Source organism: Myotis daubentonii, chromosome 4 (assembly GCF_963259705.1).
Source record: "Myotis daubentonii chromosome 4, mMyoDau2.1, whole genome shotgun sequence".
In the NCBI taxonomy this organism is placed as follows: Eukaryota; Metazoa; Chordata; class Mammalia; order Chiroptera; family Vespertilionidae; genus Myotis; species Myotis daubentonii.
In genome coordinates, this window is record NC_081843.1 from 38533841 (window position 1) to 38555657 (window position 21817).

Here is a 21817-nt window from a genome sequence, read left to right on the forward strand (position 1 = left end):
CACAGAGAAACCTGTGCTCCTTTTACTTTTCTTGCAGAAACAAGAGAGCAAACAGACTTTTCTGGAAAGGCTCTGCACTTGGGGAATTTTCATGGCTCCTTGGTGGAGCCTGCCAAGCCCTACACACATATGGCTTCTACCACTGCCAGGGTCTTGGGACACAGGCCTTGGAGAGACTACATAGGTGACTTAATTCATCCACTTCACAAATAGTGGTTTTTTCCACATTTCCATTTTATCTTGATTTTTTGTATTTTAAAGACAAGTATAAATGTCTTAATATTTGATTTAAATAAAATTTGTAGAAAATTACACTGATCAAAACATGGTTCTTTTAAAAAATTACTTTATTAAAACTATCACCAAGTTGTCATCAGGACATTGGAGGTAGAAAAACTGGAGAAGAAGTCTTTATTCTTATTCTCCAGTAAAAGGCACTTATTTCTCAGGTCATTACAGAACTTACTTCAAAATCACTATGGGCCAAAACTCAACAAGGAGAAGAGTGACCATGTTTACTAGTAAACCTCGGGAGAGGTGAAGAGGGTTGTCTCTGAAGACATAGCTTCTAGATTTACTTGAAGCCAAGTCCTAGTTATTAAAGTTTTGAAATACTCTCAAAAGAGTAATGGACGGCTCATTTTATCTGTGGTTCAGAAAACACACAGGTTGGGCATAGGACAGTCAAAACAAGATAAGAATTTTGTCACTCATTTAGTTTCACCTAGGCTAAAGTGGTTTCTTTGGCAAGCCAACTATATCCCTAGTGAAAGCAAAAACAAATAAACAACCCTTCTACCCCTCAAAAAAACCCCTCATGTTCACATCTCTCTGACTTTAATACATTTCAGGGAATGTTGTGATTTAAAGCAGTGGTTCTTCTACTTTATTATTATTTTTTAAATCTTGGCCCACTTTCCTCTATCCCCCATCACTGAAGTTCATTTTATTTCAAAGTTCATTTATGCTCCAGAGAGAGATGCCACTAATGGACTTGCTGGCTTCTGGTCTCTGTCCCTGAACTGTTCTCTGATATCATCAGGAGTAACATTTTTATATTCATTGTAAATTGGGAATGAATTTTAATAGAGGAAACAGAAGTGCTATTATTTATCCGTTGCCAAGTGATTGTCTCTTCTTAGTCAATCCTCCACAAGCCTCTTTAAGCAAACACTTAATGAAGATACCTGCATTTTTAGTGTTATAAGAATATTAAATCCAGCCCAGCCAGTGTGGCTTAGCGGTTGAGCGTCAACCTATGAACCAGGAGGTTATGCTTTGATTCCCAGTTAGGGCACATGCCCAGGTTGCGGACTCAATACCTGGTAGGGGGCATGCAGTAGGCAGCTGATCAATGATTCTCTCTCATCATCGATGTTTCTATCACTATCTCCCTTCCTCTCTGAAATCAATAAAAAAAAATATTTTTTAAAAAGAGTATGAAATCTGGTCAAAGAGCTGGACAGGTCTATTGTGGTATTCCCATCAAGATATCCAGATTATTTTAAAGATCAGCTCATGTGCTTGAACAACTACCAAACTTGTCCTTTCCCATATTAAAACTTTGTGATAAGAACTTCCATTGTTTCTCTTGAAACAAGTATGTTTGGGTTGAAGGATTTGGCACCAACACAACTTTCACTTATCTTAACATAGGTGGTGAAAAAAGAGGCTACTTCATAAGGAGCTCTGTGACTTTCTGAACTTTTCTCTTCCAAGTGGGAGTGACCCTGACTGGAGGACAACATGACCTGGGGGGCAGGAGAGGAGGTAGGTGAGTTATGTAGGGACCCCATAACACACAGGCCCTCATCTCCATGAATCACACATGTTTTTAATTCAGATTCTGATTCCATATTCATCTAAGACAATGTTGAAATGAAATATTATTCAAACTCTAGGCAACTGGGTCTTTGTCCTTAGGTCTGTGAAATTCCATGAGAAAAATCCTCAGAAAGAGCTCCCTTTTAAAAAAAAGATTTGGGGAGTTTTGGAAACAAATAAAACCAATTTATTTTATATAAACCCCCAATGAGGAAAGCATTAAGAACACGAGTTTTTTGGGGGAAAATTTTCCACATTATTTCACAGGTTCCACTTCCTTACTGAGTGTTGCTTGTTTGCTTTGATAAATAATATTTCCTCCAGCTGGCACATTTAAACAGGATCCATTCAAATGAATTTCATGGGACATTGAGAAATTCTGGTACCTTCCTCAATGAAAACTAAAGGTCATATTATTCTCTGTATCTTTTCCTTCCAAGAAGCTAGGAAAGAAGTTGTTGATATTATTGTTAATGTTTCAAAGAAAACTATAGCTGCTAACTTTTTTCTTAAGTGAAGCGGAGCTTTGGCCTTGGTCATGTCCTTGAAGATCGCTCTTCTTGGTGTTATTACTACTTCTCAGAGGGTAAGAGGTGGTATTAGAAGCTTTAGTCTTCCATTAGTTTGCTCTCACCTCTTTCCTGAGTATGTTTGTGGCTAGGAGACTTGCTGTTGGGTGAAGTGTGCACAGCTGATGTGACAACCTGGTTGGCCTGGTGTGCTGGGTGACCTGAGGACTGAGCATTTTGGAAATGCCCAAGATTTTCATCAACAAAGAAAAAAACTAGCTAGTTGGCAACTAAGGTCAAATCAATAATGATCCTTTTGTATGGACACAGTTGGAACAGAAAGCCTTTCACCAATTTTAATAAAACCTCCAAAACATGATTGTAAGGAGGCACTGGGGGAAATCCTATCGCCTTTTTGGAACATATAAGAAGGACTCTCAGGGTGACCCTAGAGGTCAGACATGGAATGGAGCTTTGGCGATGGATTTTTCCAATGAGAGAAGTTTCTAGTTTCTCATCAACTGGTTTAGAAGTAAGGCAAAGACCTCAGCAAGGCTTGAGAATAGAATGTATTGGCTAACATGAGGGACATTTTGCCCAGTATTGCTTTGCAGCCTTTAACCCATATGGTAAAGAGAAGCTAGTTCACTAGTAAAATAATCTCCAATGTGGGAAATTGAATTGGGAAACTCAGTAGAGAAAGGAGAGGAATATGTTATGGACATACTAAAATGTGAATTCCAACAATGTGGCATAATGGACTGCTGGACTATCCCAAGGACATATATATCAACTTGGCACTTGGTAATAAAAAACAGAGTCTTTCTGACCGAAGGACTGAGCAGATGGTAGGGAAAAGAGGTGTGGTTGCAAACAGCCCCAGGCTTTGTCAACATCAACTGTACCCACAGACTTGAAAAGACGGACTTTACCCTCACAAAGTGTGGGAGAGACGCCTGTATGATCAGGTTACCATCTGCACTATTGTCAGTAATTACTCAAAGGACAGGCACAAATCAATCAAACGCCATAATAGTCACCTTCAGGGGAAGGGCAGGTTTGCCTGAATTTCCCTCTTGCAATGAAGAGCTGATAGGCAGGTATTTTGCTGGATTTGAGGCACTTTCTGAGGAGTGTTGAGGATCACTCCCTCTCTTCCTGGAAATCGTGCCTTCAGGCATGACACCTTGCACTATCGGGATTGCAACACAGAAGTAGTCTAACCCTGAAGCGAGGTGCCATTCTTGGGGAACTCTTCATATGCAGAGATCTGTGCTCTGAAGCAAAGCATGTGGCCTTTGCCCTTCCTGGAACCTCTGGTGGAATGCCCTCCCCCAGACATTCCAGGAGCTCACACTCTCACTGGGTGCCACCTCTGCTCTGAAATCATCTTATGCAGGAGGACTCTCCCTATCACTATGTGAAACAGCTCCCCTACCCAGGATTCTTACCCCCCTTCTGTATTCTATTTGTGTCTTTAGCCTTCTCACCATCTGATACTCTATATTCTTGCTAGTTTATTTGCTTATCATCTCTCTTGCCCTATTAGAATGTAAGTCCCATAAGAGCAGGGTTTTTTGCCCATTTTGTTTACTGCTATATTTCACCATAGACATCCTGTAAATATTTGGGAAAGGAATGAATGAGTCCTTAAGCAAAGCTTTTAACTCAGCTTTCTCAGATCCATGGGCAGTGCAGACCCCAAGGCAATGACAGAAAGGCTCTTTTTTTTTTTTTTTTTTTTTTTTTTTTTTTAAGGATGTAACCTGAATGGGGCAAGTCCCAAGGCTAATCAATGTACCCAAGAGGAAAAGTGAAAGTTTCCTTACTCTCAGAATGGCAGGCGGGTTTCAGTGTTTCCTGACTAGGTTTCTCAACACAGGGTCCTACTGAGCCCTGAATATTATCCTTGGAGTGGCAATGGCAAGTTCCTGTCCTTAGGGGAAAAGAATCAGGACAACAAATTCAAATGTGGCCCTAGAAAACACCAGGATCCAATAGTTGTTGACTTTTCTCTATATTTAAATTTCTTTAAATCTTCCCTTTACTGATTTAAGTTTCTGAAACCAAGGTAGTCAATAGAGCTTGGGAAATATTTATAGTTACCTTAAAATTAAGTTTTATAGAAAGATTCATAATCAATTGGATTTTATGTTAGGCCTTCTGTCCCATGGTTTCTGAGTTATCATCTTGTGTTTGAAGGCTTTTATAGCAGTTATAGTCATGGAGGAAATAGTAACCCATTAGCAAAGTTCTTCAAACATCACTGGGCTTAAGAACCACCTGAGAAGGTTAGTTGATCTCCCAAGTTTTCTTCTCTATAACTCTGAATTCCAGATGCTGAAGACAGTAGGTTCTGAGCTGAACTTTATGACTTTTTGCATGATGCCATACAAATAAATAAAATATGTAGATGGTTGTACATAAAATGCTAAGGTTAAGTTTAAAATGCAAACCTTAAAATATTTCATAAAAACAAAAAAGGATATAAGTATCCCAGAAAGTGGAGACTAAGGCTTCCTGACCAAGTTCAAGTACATTATAGACAATGGACTATTCATTTATTCTGAGGAGCTGGAGTCTAATTCTGCGTATTCTAAGTATGACACCAATGAGTCTTCAACCTTGGACCAGCTGTTGACTCTCTCTATAAATTGGGAGGATCCAAGCAGAGAGGAAACTTTTTTGTGAAGGACATCAGAAGCCATGATGCTATATATACAATATATACATTTTGTAAAGATTTCTAAAAAGAAGCAACCATCAGAAGACCTGGTTTCTATGCTAACTTTCACTGTGGTGTTAAAGGTTTGCCAAGACGTAAGCTTCTTTCATTCCAGATCTTTAAAGTCACATTACAGAAGTGACCACCCAGATTCAGTATAAGAGAGCATATATTGTCATATCAGTGACTCCACCACATCAGATAAAGATAATCTTTCTACAACCTCAAATATTCCTCTGGAGATAACACACAGATTGTTTATCCTACCTGAGAACCACCTGTATTTGTATGGCAATCAGACTTGAAAGATAGTAAAGAGTACAGGGCTGGGAACCTAAAACAGGGTCTGTTTACATAATTAGGTGGCAACAATCCAAACCCCAAAGTTCTTGTCAGATAAGTAAGAAATAGGCACCTCTTCCTCTATAAGGAAGTTCTTTTTCAGTTTGTTTCCTAGTATTTGCCTAGTTTGTGCCCTCCCTGCTGTTCAATGGTGACTTAATTTAGGGACAATAAACTATCTTTACTTGGGATGATGGGCTCAAGCTCTTCTAGAAAAGTGACTCTGTGATTGATATGAGTTGACATGTATCACACACCATACAAAACAAATAACTCCAGGATCCATTTCAACAGCTATTAACTTCACTGGAAACGCCCAGCACTGCTAGATTTTCTTTTTCCACTGAGAGTCCATAATACAGAGTGCTAGGATATTGCTGCCTTTCCTCAGATGTAAGAAAGAAGGTGCTATGACCTGAAAATCCCAGTGTTGCCAACTCAAGTGGGTTTCTGAAGAATCTTCCAGTGGCTGCAGCCAGCTATAGACTATATGGCATGTCTGTTGGATTTTTATTTAGGCCCTTTCTTTCATCTCTCCCTTCCTTTGAAGGTTGCTTCCTCTGCCTAGATCTCTCTCATACTCCTCTTTACTTGGCTTATTCCTCTACATAATTTAATACTCAGCTCACGTATCACCCCCACACCTGGAGGCTTCCCTGAGCAATCCTCATCTCCGGCTTGCGGATGATTCCTCTCAGTTCCCATAATAATTTTTGATTACTACTAACACACCATGTGGTATAATATGTGGTTCAACCTACTCATTGTTAATCTTTTCCTTATAGGAGTGGTTCTAAATCTTGGTTGCACAGTAGATTGATCTAAGGAGATTTTTAAAGTCCAGATGCCCTGTCTGCATTCTAGACCAGTGAAATCAGGGTCTCTGGGGGATGGGAACCAGGATTTAGTATTTTTAAAAGCTCCCAGTTTAATTCAATTTGCCATACTGAAAGGCAGTTTTTGAATACAATTCTCTAATACAATGCACATACATAAGACATGAATGAGAGATCAGTGATAGTTAAGAAGCATGTCATTTTATTGGCATGAATTTCCAAAGGGGTTAGACTTGAAACTGACGGGCAAAGATTGATTTGCTAGGAAGTCATCCTAACGGTCTAATTTCTTATTCCGAAATCTGTGGCCAAAGGCAAAATGAACACCCTAGGCCAGTGATGGCGAACCTATGACACGCGTGTCAGAGGTGACACGAGAACTCATTTTTTTGGTTCATTTTTCTTTGTTAAATGGCATTTAAATATATAAAATGAATATAAAAAATATAAATCTTTGTTTTACTATGGTTGCAAATATCAAAAAATTTCTATATGTGACATGGCACCAGAGTTAAGTTAGGGTTTTTCAAAATGCTGACACGCCGAGCTCAAAAGGTTTGCTATCACTGCCCTAGGCAATGGTCATGGAACTATCCTCAGTATATAACTGGGTCTCTCCCTAGTTCTCCTTTGAACTATTCCAATGTACCAAAGATTATACATTTATGAGCATTGGACATGCTAGTTGTTCAGGCTGAGCTCCACCCCATCTAGTGTAATTTCTGTCTACAATGACTAGATGAACACTGTGGCCTTTTAAGGGTGACTCTGCTAGAGCTCTAAGTCCTTTGGTTACCTCATGAACCCTATTTCTGGGGATGGGTGTGTTTCATGGCTGGAAGTGTTGAGGGGGAAACATTTTCATGAGCTCAAACTGGACATAACTTGTTTTAAGGCTTAATGTAAACATGTAGCTGTATTCTCATGAGAAATCGCACAAAGCAGAATAATGCCTCCTATTCTCACTTCCGCCTATTCCCTCTTCTGAACTTCCAGTCTGACTGGTTGCATTGTTCCTGCTCCCACTCCCACCCTGGTGCGCTCTGCATTCTCCCCTGGGCTGGCAGCAGCCTCCCCGTGTGATCGCCAAGCCTCCTCCTCCCACTTCTCCTCAAATCCTTCCTCTTCACTGGTTCTTCCATGAGGACTGACAATAACAACTCACAACCAAGCCTCCCTGCACCCATTAAGCCTGAAGGATAAAAGACTGGCTTGTTAGGATCAGCAAAAAATAGTTGAAGAGAGAACAATTAATAACTATTTCTTTCGGTTTTGCATTCCTTGGCCTTGTCCTGGAATCCTGTGACTGACTTGTATCCTTTCTACGAGAAGCTCAGGTCCTCCTTAGTTCCTGCATTACATTCTTGCCACACGCGTTTAATGAAAAGAGCTTAAAAGGTGTGGAGTTATTTTTTTAGATCTTCTTAATGGTTAAGGTAACTCATTCCTAAACCATTTGCCAACACTTGAGCTGATTATTCTCTGAGAATCACAAACATTTAAACAAGTCTGTCTAAATCATTTATTCATATGGCTGCCGATTACTGTTACAAGTTCCAAGGCGATGGCAATACCTTCTCAGTTATAAAGGCTCAAGAGAACTCTCTTGGACCCCTTCTTTCTCCCCGTAGGCTCCCAGTGGGGTTTATGTCAGCTCTCAATAAGGGGCACTTAAAACAAAGGGAAGAGATTGGGCAAAAGATAGAATTATTTATATTTGAAACACTACAAGTGATAAACATCTGCATATAAGCAGTTACTTAAGTTAACATTTTCAAAATTAGAAACAACTTTCCTCTTTTATTTTTCAAAACAGAAGATTGACATTCTAGGAAACGACATTAAAATTTACTTGTTTAAAAGTAAATTCTCCACAATTCTGAATTCCTCATTCAATTCCATTGAAGGGGCTTCTACGCTAGAGGAATTCCTGACAGAGTATTTGAGAGTGGGAAAGCCAAAGCAGAAAAGGGACAGACGAATACAACAGGGACAGTTTAAGTCCTATCTTGGGCACTGAAATTAGGAAAGTGAAGAATAGCATCAAGAAGATCTCTTGGAAAGTACCTGCCAGCCGAACCCCTCCTCCCTCTCCTGGCTCCCCCAAGAAAGACGCACTAAAGTTTCCAGAAATGTGCATTCAAAAATGAATGTCAAACACACTTTGGCCAAGTCAGCTGGCTGCACTGTATTTCCAACAGGGGGAATGTGCATCACCAGAACTCCCAGTAGGGGTGTTTGTTTATGGGGTCAAGCAAGAACTAGAGAGAATCAGGCAGAAAGACATTTTTCAGGGGGCCTGAGATACTAAAAACTAGGGAGGCAAAGGTGGAGGGGCAAGAGTGTGGTCAGAATTACCTCCAAGCATCAAAGATAATCTCTTTCCCTTGGAAAACTCCTCAGCCGTAGTTTTCCATTCCCTGTGGCATCAACAGCTGCCCAACACAATCACAGTGTTCTTATTCAGGTGAAGGTAAGCAAAGACGCCAGTATTCATTCCTTGGGGCCTCCCTTGGCAGGTGCAGACAGTCTCCTACACACTCTTCTCATGGGCAGAAAGAATAAGTGCTCACAAGAATTAGTGCTTATAAGAATTAGTAAATCTTTGGATTTAACAGGGACATGTATTTATTGTGAATACAGTGAAGTACTTAAGAGTTAAGCTCAACAAAACGGAGTCAGGTACTGAAAATTTATGCTTTTAAACTGTTAGATACATGTCAAAGCATATATTTCAAATGATAATCAGGATAAAGCAATAGCAGTAACAGCAGCAGCAGCAGCAGCAATTAACATCAACATTAATGAGTGCTGGCTATGTCCCAGGCAATATTTTAAGCCCTTTACCTGAATCATCTCATTTAATCCTCACAACAACTCTACTGAGGCAGGTTCTATGATTATCCTGTTTTACAGATAATCATGATGCTAAATTTTCAGAGCATTTTTTCACCATAGGAATGTTTGTTGGCTTTTTGTTGTTTTGTTTTTTGTTTTGTTTTATTAGTTAGCAAGCACCTATATAAGTTTTAAGATGTGGCAGGTAGTGATCTAAGATTTTCTTTTAACTCATTTAATCCTCATGACAACCCTGTTAGCTAGATATATTTATCATCATCATTTTGAAGATGTAGAAGTTGAGCTTCAAGGAGATGGAGCAACCTACCCAAAGTCACACAACTAGTAAGCCAGTAGTGTGGGCCTTTAACCCCAGGCAGTCTGTTGTGAATGCTCAGAGGTGAAATGTCTTATACAAACAGTTGATGCTCAAACACTTCTTAAATTTAGTCAACTTCCCCAGTTTCCTGGGGTGGGGAGGGGAGTGTGTGGAGTGTGGGGGTATTGTGAAGGAGAAGCTACGGAGGGGAAGGAGAGGTGTTTATCCTGTCTCTCTCTTCTTCTCAGAACTTGTCAGTGACACTATTGTACCTCATGATTCTTGGGTAAGAGTTCACATTTCCTCTTTAAGATGTTACCACCTAGTAAGCGTAGTAAGGATAATAGACTGATCATTGGGGTTTAGAAGCTATCTAACATGTAAATAAACAATCAGAATCAATCTCAATGCTACTAAGTTAACAGCTCAGATTTTATTTCACTTAATAATTTTAATACTTCTTTATCAATGAAATAAAATACAAAATACATTATATTTCCACTCAACAATCCAGGCATACATTTCTACATAACTCTTTAGACAATCCCGTAAGTTTCAAATAAATCAATCTGGAAACTTCAACATTATAAAGAGAAATTGCCCCTATTTCATCAGTGACACTAGCCCTCACTCACATGCAAGGAGAAGAAATTAACATTCATTTATGGAATCTTGAGTACCTGAAAAGCCTTTGGTTGAGAGGCCTGGTCTCATTAATAGAATCTAAAAATACCTCAAGTAGGAAGGTGATAGAGTCTGGTGCTTTGAGAAGGGAAAGAAAATAAAAAAACTTAAGGTGAGGAAGTTGGTTCATCCAAAACAAAGAAAATGAAGTATTGGGGGTTCTTCAGATGGTAGGGACCGTACTTCATTTCCACCCAGGTCTATTGGGAAGCAAGGCCTCAAATAGGCAGGTTTAGAGAAATGGTTGGACTCTGCGTGCTATGTATATAGACCTGTAGCTCCTAAAAATCTGTTAAGACAGAACTGAACTAAAATTGAGCCACAGGTCTCTGAATGGGCTCATTGGCATGGGCACAGAGCAGAGGAAAGGGCAGCTACAATTGACTCGAAAATAATGTTCCTCAACTTTTGGATGGCAAACCCCAGGGAAGAGAGAAGGCTACTGTTTCTACCAAATAACTGAGACCAAATTTCCTAACAATATCATAAGATTTGATTTATTTTTAAAAAATGGAATGTGATATTTCTGTCCTTTAAATATCATAGAGCAACACATGAATGGATATTGTATAATTCTCTGTCATACCACTTGATTGTTATTTATGACATACATTTTAATCCCAGATTTCACAGGAATAATAATAATAATAAAACTATTTCTAATGTCCTTCACTCTGGGGATAAATTGTCAATACGTATAGATCCAAGAGAAGATAAATGACAATCAAAATCTATGCTCCCCTCTTCTTCATGGGTCCATAACTGGAATACCTTTCCCAGTATTCCTTGCAATGAATGTGGCCTCATGACTGAGTTCTAGCCAATGGAATGTGTGCAAAAGTGAGGTACCACTTCTTGATATAGCCCATTAGAAACCTCCTAGGCACATGCCTCCATGATCTCGTCTCCTCTGGCCAACTGAATCTATATATCAAAGATGTAAGAAAATAGCATTCTAAGCCTAAAATCCAGTATAAAGTTTACAGTTAGGCTTTCTATAAATGTGTTTTGTTTACCACACAGAGAATTCTATTTTATTTGAATTAGTTGCCAACATTTATAAATGAGAAAATTTCACACAAAAATATGGATTTTCATCTTCTGAAAAACAGGCTAACCTGGCCAACTTGGACTTTATTCAGTTTTATGTAAGTCATGAACTCTCCAGACCCATATGGCTTGTTCTGACCTCTTCCCTCTTTGACTTGCTCTGACCTCCTCCCTTGTCTGCATTACTTACACAGCCTTTGAGTGCAGTTGAATTTGCCAGCTAGATTATCATAAATAGCTGGGGATTAAAAAACTATGCAATACCAAGTAGACTATAATTACAGTAAGAAAAGATTACTTTCACTATTTACATGGTTTGCCTTTGGCTGCATATAAAACCCACTATTGCATTTGCTGATCTGATATTTTTTATGCCCTCCCCACTGTACCTTTCAATATTCTCTCTATAAAATCCAACATAAAATCTCATTTCAGAATTAACTCATTAGAAAATAATTGGTAACCTTCGCCCATTCAATAAAAACAATTCTAGGGAAACTTGATGTAGTCTAGAAATGTGGCTTCCTGCTGATCTCACTTAATTCAGGAATGATTTGGGGGTATCTATTTGAGAGAAAAAAAAAAGAACTATAGTTCAGTTACTTCTCTGGGATATGTTTCCTTCCATTCAAGCTTTAGAAAGCTAACTATTGAGCCAAAGATAATACTTCTGGTTAGCCCCCAGAGTACACTTAAGCACAAAGCTCTCTGGTAGAAATGGTCAGCTGGTTGGGGTGGGAAGTGACATCCTCTTTTAGAAATTGTGGGACCTGAAATGGTACTTCTTGAATTGAAAGGCTGTTCACCTTCATTAACCCACTAACTCACTGATGGATTCATTCATTCATTCAACAAGTACTTACTGAGAACTTACTACATGGCAGACACCATAAATTAGAGCAAGGTTCTACTCCCAAGAAACTTACCTAACGTGGGATAAAGACAAATAAAATGACAAATATAAGGAGATCATTCTAACAAAGGCATAAAAAGACATTCTCCAAGAGAAGAAATGAGCTGAGGAAGTACTGACAAGACATGACAAGATTCTCCTCAGAAAGTAGTTTTTAGTCTGATTAATCAATTTCCTAGCACCTCCTATAAAGTAAACTGGCAGCCTGAAATGAGGTGCTTTATGCTAGGAGATCATTAACCACAACCCCATAAATATTGTGGAACAGTTACTGAAACCGTTCATTATGGGACACCTGTTAATAAAAATTTTGAACCATAGTTTTTATATATATATATATATATATATATATATATATATATATATATATATCCTATCTAATAAAAGAGAAACATGGTAATTAGCCATACCTCCGCTACCCTTCCCATTGGCTAATCAGGGCGATATGCAAATTAACTGCCAGCCAAGATGGCGGCCGGCAGCCAGGCAGCTTGAAGCGAACATGAGGCTTGCTTGCTTCACTGACGGAGGACTCCAACGTTCCCCGCCTGCCGCTGCCGGCCTCTGAGCTTGCAGTTTGAAACATTGTTACAAATATAGAAGGCTAAACAAAACCCCAGAAACCTGTTTTCAGCCAGCCGGGATATGAGAGCTGGAGTTGAAACAGTGTTTCAATTATAGAACCCAAACAAACCAGATACCTGCTTTCAGCAGCCGAGGCCGAAGAGCTGGAGCCAAGCCTCAGAACTAAAGCTGGGCCAGAATAAAAAAAGAAAGAAAAAAAGGAGCGGTTGGGAGCTTCAGTCACCCGCCAGCCTGAAAACAGCCCTCAGCCCCTCACCCAGACTGGCCAGGCACCCCAGTGGGGACTCCCACCCTGAAGGGTGTGTGACCAGCTGCAAACAGCCATCATCCCCTCACCCAGGCTGTCCAGGCACCCCAGTGGGGACCCCCACCCTGATCCAGGACACACTTCAGGGCAAACCAGCCGGCCCCCACCCATGCAACAGGCCTCTATCCTATATAGTAAAAGGGTAATATGCCTCCCAGCACCGGGATCAGCGGAGCCACAAGGCCTCCCAGCACCGGGATCAGCGTGACAGGGGGCAGCGCCCAAACCCCCTGATCGCCCTGTGGCTCTGTGTGTGACAGGGTGCGGCGCCCCCAACCCCCCCCCCCCCCATGGGTCCTGCTCTGTGTGTGACAGGGTAGAGCCATAACCTCCCCATCGTCCCTGCCCTGAGTGTGACAGTGGCAGCGCCCCAACCCCCTGATCGGCCCTGCTCTGTGGGTGATAGAGTGTGGTGCCCCAACACCCTGATCCGCCCTGCTCTGTGTGTGACAGGGGGCGGTGCCCCAACTCCCCTATCGGCCCTACTCTGTGAGTGACAGGGGGGAGCTCCCCAATCCCCTGATGGGCCCTGCTCTGTGCATGACAGGGGGGAGCTCCTCAACCCCCTGATCGGCCCTGCTCTGTGCATGACAAGGGGGAGCTCCCCAACCCCCTGATCGGCCCTGCTGTGTGTGTGACAGGGTACGGAGCCCCAACCCCCCTGATGGGCCCTGCTCTGTGAGTGACAGGGGGCAGCGCCCCAACCCCCCAATCGGCCCTACCCTGAGCGTGACTAGGGGTGGCATCGCAACCTCCCGATCCGTCCTGCTCTGTGCATGACAGGGGGCGGTGCCCCAACTCCCCAATCAGCCCTGCTCTGAGCCCGACCAGGGGCTGCACCTAGGGATTGGGCCTGCCCTCTGCCACCCCGGAGCAGGCCTAAGTCAGCAAGTCGTTATCTCCCAAGGGGTCCCAGACTGTGAGAGGGCACAGGCCGGGCTGAGGGACCCCCCTCCCCCGCCCCCGGCCGAGTGCACAAATTTTTGTGCACCGGGCCTCTAGTATATATATATATATATATATATATATATATATCAGATACTCTATTTCATATGTATTAGCTCATTTCACAAGTTTTTGTACCCTCCGGATCACCCTATGAGGCAAAGTAATGATATTAATTAGCTTCTTTCCACAGATAAGAGGAATGGAACTGTAGTAACCATCATAGGTCCTGAGGCTCAAGCCCAGTGCCTGGCTCTCCATGTCTATCCTCCCTGGTGGTGATTGGGTAGCAGGACCAATGGTCTTTTAAACTCCTCTCATGATTCATATAAATAGTTTATCTTTGTATTCTCCATAATGAAAGGGTATAACTCATTCATCTTAAAATGATTTCATTTAGATGCTGTAGTAATAGTATAGGGTGAGTTCTCTGTGAGCATTAATGGCTGCAAGTTTACATATATAAATTAGCAAATGGAAAAATTCTTTGAACAATATTACATTATTTCCATTTTTTGACAAGTATAGATTATACCAAAAATCTGTATTGGAATGTTTGGGCCTCTAAACTGTGTATATTCTTTTTTAAAAAAAATTTTTTTATTGCTTTCAGAGAGAGAGAGAGAGAGAGAGAGAGAGAGAGAGAGAGAGAGAGAGAGATTGAGATTATTTAAATGAGATCCCGGTAAAGCTCTAAAGTTTTACTTTGAATATTGCTCATCAATGTGCTAGAGATTAGCTATTTAGCCACGCCTTGCCAGGCAGGATGTGTTTCATGCTGGCAGCTCCGAGAGAACTGACTGGGTTATGAGCAACCTGCTGGTGTGGAGGGAGAGCTTGGACCCATCCCCTCTAAGCTCACAGAGATGCTTGGCAGCAACACTCACAGGGGATTTGAAAGCCTTAGCCTCTCCATAAGCCATGGAATATCTACCTAAAGGGTTGAAGTAAATAAGCAAATAGCCATCCAGTCCGGATAATCCAACCAGCGAGGTTGGAATGCAGAGAGGAGTTAACTGTAATGTAATCAACTAACACTATGGAAATATTTCTGAGATTTATCCCATGTGCTGCTGTTCAGTACCAATGGGTTCTGTTCCTAAATAATCATTGAGGAATTTTCCATTTAGATTGACATGTCTGGCTCTAAAAGAATGGCCCACTGGCAAGGAATTTCCCTATTCCTACATTGGCTCCTGGTAGTGCTCTATTAGATTCTACTACCAAAGTCTCTCAGGCTGATTAGCTCTGCCATGAGGTCTGTAGATTACAATATAGTTAAAAGATCATAAAAAAATAATCGACGCAAACAGCATGTGTGTTGGTGTGTACATTCAACAAAATATCTGAATTAAGAGTAAAATCAAGCTTATGAAACACAGGACCTAGAGTCAGAATATCTACATTCGACTCTTTTCTTTGCTACTGACTGGTTGTTTGCAGAGAATAGTCAGGCTTCTTACTGTTTCTCTTGACTCTCACTTTCTTTATCTGATAGAGGAGGAGCCATACCTGCCTCACAGGATTGTTGTGAAAAATAAATGATGCAATGTGGGTGGGAGCATTTAGGAAACTATAAATTGTTACATGACTCTAAGGCAGTGGTTTGCAACCTTCTGGCCCTTTAAATACAGTTCCTTATGTTGTGACCCAACCATAGAATTATTTTCGTTGCTACTTCATAACTGTAATGTTGCTACTGTTATGAATCGTAATGTAGATATCTGATATGCAGGATGGTCTTAGGCGACCCCTGTGAAAGGGTCGTTCGACCGCCAAAGGGGTCGTGATACACAGGCTGAGAACCGCTGCTCTAAGGTGTTATTACTTACTGTCACTTTACCTTGGAATTAGTCATGTCAAGCTTCGGGAATGAAGTGATACGTCTAGAGCACACAGAAGTGTGGGAGTAGAGGGAAAGGAGCAGGGAGATCATTCCTATTTGGCTCATGAGTTGAATGAACATGTCCTATGTGCTATGATCCCAGCTAGTTGTGCTAAGAATCAGGCCTGGAGGCTTCCCAGAGCCAGGAGCATGAGGGCAGAGAGGCTGGCTCCCAACAGTGAGATGCTGGCCAGGGACAATGATTCTGGTGAGACCAAAGGGTCTAAGTTGACATTGGTGGGGACTTTATTGGACAGTTTAGCGCTTCTCAGACATTAGCCATGATCAGAATAACCTGGGGAACTTTAAGAACACATATTGCTGGACCCCACTTGCAGAGTTTCTGGTTCGGGAGGTATATGCCAGGGCCTCAGAATTTGCATTTCAAACAGGTACCAGGTGACTCCAATGTTTCTGATCCAGGGGCCACACTTTGAGAACTACTTAGATAGCATAAGAGCCCTAGTTGGTTTGGCTCAGTGGATAGAGTGTTGGCCTGCAGACTGAAGGGTCCCAGGTTCAATTCCGGTCAAGGGCACATGCCCGGGTTGTGGGCTACATCCCCAGTTAAGGGTGTGCCGGAGGCAGCCGATCAATGATTCTCTCTCATTATTGATGTTTCTCTCTCTCCTTAAGAATTATAGCCCTCAGCAGTTAAACAACTGAATCTGATTCTGCTAGCTTAAAGACAAAGGGAATTTTCTTCAAGCTAACTAGGGTGATTGGGTGGTTCCTAAAAGGTCAGGAATCTAATTTAGATATAGACAGGAACTAGAGCAGTTCTGGTCCCAGCAACACAACTCCTTTGTCATGATGCCAGGGCATCACTGTTAAAATATACCACTGTTTTTTCCTCTCTTGCTTCACCTAAATTAATATTTAGAGTCCAATTGACTTAGGGCTGACAGGATACTTTGAAGTATAGGCCCTCTAAGGCTGTGCAGAATGGGAGAGATGCCACTGAAAAGAGTATCAGGGTAATGCTGCTAAACGTGTTAATGGATACTTAGGCAACCAAAAACAGCAAGGCAACAAAGGAAGCCCATCCCCTCTATGACAGTAGGAAAAGACCAATTAGCAGAGGGCCAGGAGTTCTAGGGGAGAGAAGTCTGCATTTGATCTAAATTGGGGGCTCTTGTAGATTCTCAACTTCGAAAGCAAAATGACAGTTGAGAACTTTCTTTGAGAAGGAAAGGGAGAAGTTAAACCAACTTCCTGGGGTTTTCCTGGTAGCTCCCCCACGCCCTCCATTCCTGATGCTGAGCTTCAGGACCGTTGCTACCAAGTCTAAGTATGTCCTCAGGAGCTTCTCACTTCAAAGACACACTCATCTATCCTACAGCTTGAAACACGCTGTTTTATTCATTGGAAGGGTTCCTTCTTCAGGATATTTTAAAATTTCAGTTTATTATGAAATGTTTTAAGCATACAGAACAGTATAGAGAATAACATAACACTTGGGTGTCTACCACCCAGTTACCCAGATTTCTCTTTTTGAAATAACCCCATAAAATATTGTAGAAATTTTGGCACTGGTCAGGTGTTGGGGGTAGCTGGCCATTGGGATGGAGGTGAGGGTGGGGAGGCAAACCTCTGGACTACTGTAGATAACCAGATCATCAATGATGGAGTGGAGGGCCAGGGCTGAGTATTTATACCCCCAGAATGTTAAAAATAGGCAAGTAATGGATTTAACAATTTGGAAGGCATTCATTTTAAAAGGATTTCCCCCCCGCCCGCCCCCATAAAAATCCCTAGTCCTGACTCAAATTGCCCTAACACGGACAATTATCTTTAAGTGATTGTAAACATTCACTCCAAATACTGTTTAACACGTTAAGCGCCCAGTCAGTCACCGGTGACTGACACTATACTTTCCCTCTGGAAGACAAAACAGTCTGGGCGCTTAACATGTTAAGCTCGCTAGGTCTCTAAGTAGATAAGTAATCATGTGGGAGGGAGTTATAAAAACACCCAGGCAGGTTAGCCCTGTGGGTGGCTCAGAGTGAGTACCCATGTATTCGTTGGGAAGGGCAACCCTTTGTAATCTTTTGAAAATATAAGCAAAGTGATTAGGCAAAGTAAAGATAATGGAAAGAAATTTTAATCATCAAAATATTAGCAGTGACAACTCACTCTGAAATGTTTAGGCTTGTATTTCCTCTTCATTCCATAGCTGTCAATTTAATTATATAATAATATAATTCAATTACTGGATTCTAGAAAAGTAAACTCTTAATAAAAGGAAGCCAGGAACCCTCTGTTGTTAATTTTCATGTTAAGACCATAGTTTCCTTTAGATGTTCTTACTGCTGCTGAAATAGGGGTTTCCCACGACTCTGCTTTCTTCATGTGTAATTTTTCTTTTTATTTCTATTCTAAGAGATCATTACCTTTTTTTCTTTCATGTTATATTTTCAAAATATCAATTTCAGATTAAAGTAATGCTTTATGTAACCAGTATTTTTAAGGAATAAAATATCATAAAGTAATTTTCCTAGAGATTTAAATACCGGGATAAGGTTATTTTTAATTTAGCCATTTTAACAATTCATTTCGATGAAATCTGTACAAGGCCCTGAGCCAGACACGTGAGAGGCATAAAGATAAGCAGACTCGCTCCTATTCTCCAGGGGCTCACAGTCTTGGGGAAGAGCCTGGCCACATCAAATAATCTATTGGGGGTCAGAGTGTGACAAGTGACCGAAGAAAGGGACAGAGAAGATCTGTGAGAAGACCAAGGAAGGAGAGATTAATTCTAGTTTGATGGTGAGGGGAAACTTCCTGGAAGGAACACTATCAATGAAGAATAAGAAAACTCTGGCAAACACAATGGTGGGAACAGATATTCTAGGTGAAAAATATACCAGGAGCAAAGTCTCCAGGACAGGAATGCATGGGTGTACTTGGCGGTCACAGATGTGTGATGGAGAGGAGGCAGGAAAAGGAGTCAGGCCCTCATTTTCAGGAGGTTGGACTTTATTCTGGGATAATGGGCAAACGTTTTCTTACTCTAGGCTTTGAAACAGGAAAGGACATGGTTGGAGTAAAATTCAATTCAATTCAGCACTTGGGGTAGTGGGTACAGAAACATATTCTTGGTGCTGCCTTTAATGATCTTCAAGTCTAGTGGGAGATGGATGTATAAACAGATAATGTCAATAAAACATATTTTGAGCTAATACAGATGTCATAACAGTAGCAAAATTACAGTTATGAAGTAGCAACGGAAATAATTTTATGGTTGGGGGTCACCACAACATGAGGAACTGTATTAAAGGGTCGCGGCATTAGAAAGGTTGAGAACCACTGGCAGACCAAGAGAACAGAGAGAGCAAAGTCACAAGCACCAGCTGACACTGGATGTGTAAAGACAGCAGGTCCATTTTACTGGCCTGTTCAGCATGAGCCAGAGAGAGGGGAGTGAGTGAGAAGAGGGAGATGAGGGGTGGGATGGTCTTTTGGAAATGTCCCTCAGGGTGGAGTCAGGGAAACAAGGAGACTACTAGGGCGGTCAAGGCCTACAGTAGTGTTACATTTAGGAGGCACGGCCCAAATGGGAATTCCAAACTTTACACACGACACGTACTGCCTGACAACTCTTATTAATACTCTCTGTTATTTCCTAATCTCAAGCATCCCCAGAACTCCCAGGAGCCTTTCAATCTTCCAAAAGAGCTTTCGCCACATCTATGGGGTTCCCTTCCCACCACATTGGTTCCTTAGTTCCCTTTCTCTTTTCTGCTCTTCCCATGGGACACCCGTTCTCCCTGCGAGTGCTAATTCTTGGCTCTGTTTAGTTTTCTTCCCCATCCCAAATCTTTGCATGTTGATTTTAGCCTTTCTCGCCTCTGCAGCCAGGGCCGATGATGTGAAAGCGAGTGGGATACATTGTGATTGGGAGGGGAGGGCTCAGCAGGAGTCTAAATTGGCGATGGAGGCAGAGAGAGGTAGGGTTCTAATACTGCTTTTTCCATCTAGAATAAATGCCAGCAGTGTGGTATTATTCACCATGACTAGGGAATACAGGGGAGCATATTTAAGAGATGGGAATAGAAGATGATAATTTTGACTTTATATATGCTGAGCCTGGAATGTCAGCAAGATAGTCAGGTGATATTTAGCAAGCACAGTGCTTTAATTCGATGTAATAGGCCAGCAGTCTCCAAACCTGTGTGTTTAAAATGCCATTTATTGTCAAACACCAAAGACAAATATCACGCTCTGGTCCTTTCTTGGAGATTGATTATACACTGGTAAGTCCTGTAGGAAAACACCCATTTAACTTAATTTCCAATGCCTTTTCCATATTTTCCCCAAAATATCTATTAACATCATTTGGAATGTTTTTTTCCAGGAACAATGTTTTAAGAAATGCTTATTGGAGCACCAAGGAGCTGTAATCTGGGGATGATTAAAATAGGAGGAACTTGGTAGGGGTGGAGGGGGTTATTTGCATGGAAGTGAGAGTTGAAGCATTATGAACTGGTGAGTCACCTAGAGAGAAAGAAGATTGGAGATAGAATCTTTATAAACACTGATTGATGCCGTAAATGGCATGTAGGAATATAGTTTGGAGAGCCAGCACATTGTGAGAGAAAAAGCATGGGTTTCAGAATTAACATGCGTGACAAGTGATCTAATCTCTAAATCTCAGTTTTGTTGTCTGAAAAATAATGCCTACCTTGATGGGTTGTGCTGAGATTTAAAATAGAATATATGAAGCATCTACTGCACAGTACACACATAATCCACTCTAAATAATCAGTGTTCTCCATATTTATCTTTATTTAAGTATTGTTGATGAGTTGAAGCAAAACTTTGATGATCACACTGCTATATTAAATCTGAATGTTGGAACAATCATGTAGGAGAAACCTCAGTCATTGGTATCAATACCCTCAAACAAGGAAGCAGTCCCAGTTCAGACAAGCCTGGGATGGGAACAGTGGGGGACAGGAATAGTGTCCACAGGAACTAGGCAAGGGAAGAAGACACCACAGGAATTTCCCTAAGGCTCCCATGACTATGTTTTTTCATCAGTTTTTCATGAAGAGATGCTGGAAGCTACTATTCAGAACCTTAGTGAATTATTTGCTCTCCCTAAAAAATTCTGAGCTAAACCCCCGCTGGGCATCTGGCTGTAGGTATCAGTCAGGCCAGAGGGGACGTCCCCTGCCATTATCTGGCATCCACAGGGGCAGGCCAGGGGAGAGCCCGGGGGACAGAATACTGGGATAATGAGACAGACTTCTGTCTGAAGATGTCACAGTGGCACAAAAGCAGCCTCAGTCACTTCCAATATTGGTCAACTGAGCATACAAGGTCAAAAAAGATTTTGAATTTAGAGTTAAAAGCTCTGCTAACTGCCACAGCCGGTTAGCTCCTCTCCATCCCAGCGCAAAACTGGGACAATTATGGTGATTTTATCTGGATCAGCTCATTTCAAATCCCAAAGGGATGGTGACTAGAATTTATTATTTTGCAGGGGTTTTTGTTTGTTTGGTTGGTTGGTTGTTTTTCTGTAGGACTCCTGGACTACAGCCTCTCAGGTCTCCCTCAGAGTCCCCAGAGAGGTTTGTTGTTCATATTGGTCATTGAACATGACTAGCCAGTGTTCTTAATTGAGAAGCCATCCCATGACACCCACGATATAGGCAGAGGTCACTAAAAATGTGAGCAAGTCTTTGAGGAAGCACTTAGGGCATCAAGGTTGTTCAGATCCTTGGGAAGGGACAGCGTCAGGGTGACAGCTGATTTATGTGCATGGATGCACAAGGGTATTGTGGCAGGAGTTGCTCATTAGTTGTTCTCTGAGTAAAGTGAGGCTAAAATATAAATGAAATCTACCCTAGAAATTGATAGGGTCTCTCTCAGGGATGTACTTCCTGTTGAAGATAGACATTTCTGTATTAGATTTGTTTCTATGATCAGCTAAAAATCATAAGACTGGGGCAGAACAAATACAGTATATATAAAACAGTAAACAGTGCTGCTTGAAATAGTGTTGAAAGACTGGCAGTTTCAGCATTACCTGAATCTAGCATCACCCAGC

The 21817-nt window shown here is 41.4% G+C and overlaps 1 protein-coding gene across 1 annotated transcript in view; it reads right to left on the reverse strand.

Annotated features, from left to right (window-relative positions):
- CCDC192 (coiled-coil domain containing 192) overlaps window positions 1–21817 on the reverse strand; it is a 190861-nt gene that overhangs the window by 102426 nt on the left and 66618 nt on the right. The window lies entirely within an intron of this gene.